Raw genomic sequence first — 1250 nt, forward strand, 5'->3', positions numbered from 1 at the left:
TTGGATGGCCTAACAGTGAGGGGGGGGTGCTATTAAAGCCACGTAAAAAACAACGACCTACTTGATGTTTAGAACATTTGATGTTTCTCAATCCTCTCCCTGGAGGAAAAAAGATTCAGTTACATTAAAAGGCAGCCATGGCTTCCCCCCACCCCAGTGTTGGGAGTAATAGCCCTCAGCAGCTTGTGTAGATGTTGGAAGGTTTATAAGAAGTAGGTGCTGAGAGAGATGGGGAGGAACAATCTCTATTCAACTACAAAAGCCCTCACAGCATCCACCAGGCTTTGGCCAACAATCACAAGAAAGCATCACACCATTCCTTCAGGCAGCCATAACAGTCTCTGGATTGCTTGGCGTTGGCACCGCATGTGTCCTTCAGCCACTCGCGGAAGAGGTCCTTCAGCACTAAGAACTGTCCCAGAACCACGTACGCCTTGTCAAAGCCTTTGTCTTCCAGCTTCCTGCCAAGTACATCTCCAATGCCAGCTAAAGTACCAAGAGACTTGTCCCCCATGGGCTCAGCCATGAAGTCCTGATGCTTCTGACTGGTGGTCATGTTGCCTGCAGCTCTGCCTGCTCTCTCTCGCCTCAACCACTGCTCCCACCAAAGGGTGCTGAGAGTTGTTAGAAGACCCACTAGTCTCTTCACAGAGCTACAATTCCCAGAGTTCCCTGTGAAGAGGGATTGATAAACTGCTCTGGGAGCAGAAAAGGGGTTCTCAGCCCTCTTAGCAAATCAGTTCCCAGGATTCTTTGAGGGAAGCCATGACTATTTAAAACAATAGTGTTTTAAATGTGTTTTGTGAATGTGGCCAGTATACAGGTGAAACTCGGAAAATTAGAATATCGTGGAAAAGTTCATTTATTTCAGGAATTCAGCTTAAAAGGTGAGAGCTGGACCATAAAGAAGGCTGATCGCCGAAGAATGGATGCTTTTGAATTCTGGTGCTGGAGGAGACTCTTAAGAGTCCCATGGACTGCAAGAAGATCAAACCTCTCCATTCTTAAGGAAATCAGCCCTGAGTGCTCACTGGAAGGACAGATCGTGAAGCTGAGGCTCCAGTACTTTGGCCACCTCATGAGAAGAGAAGACTCCCTGGAAAAGACCCTGATGTTGAGAAAGATGGAGGGCACAAGGAGGAGGGGACGACAGAGGACGAGATGGTTGGACAGTGTTGTCGAAGCTACCAGCATGAGTTTGACCAAACTGTGGGAGGCAGTGGAAGACAGGAGTGCCTGGCGTGCTCTGG

The 1250-nt window shown here is 48.5% G+C and overlaps 1 pseudogene; it reads right to left on the reverse strand.

Moving 5' to 3' along the window:
- Positions 1 to 202: 202 nt before the first annotated feature.
- Positions 203 to 587, reverse strand: LOC144326362 (barrier-to-autointegration factor pseudogene; annotated as a pseudogene).
- Positions 588 to 1250: the final 663 nt, after the last annotated feature.

Source organism: Podarcis muralis, chromosome W (genome assembly GCF_964188315.1).
Source record: "Podarcis muralis chromosome W, rPodMur119.hap1.1, whole genome shotgun sequence".
In the NCBI taxonomy this organism is placed as follows: domain Eukaryota; kingdom Metazoa; phylum Chordata; class Lepidosauria; order Squamata; family Lacertidae; genus Podarcis; species Podarcis muralis.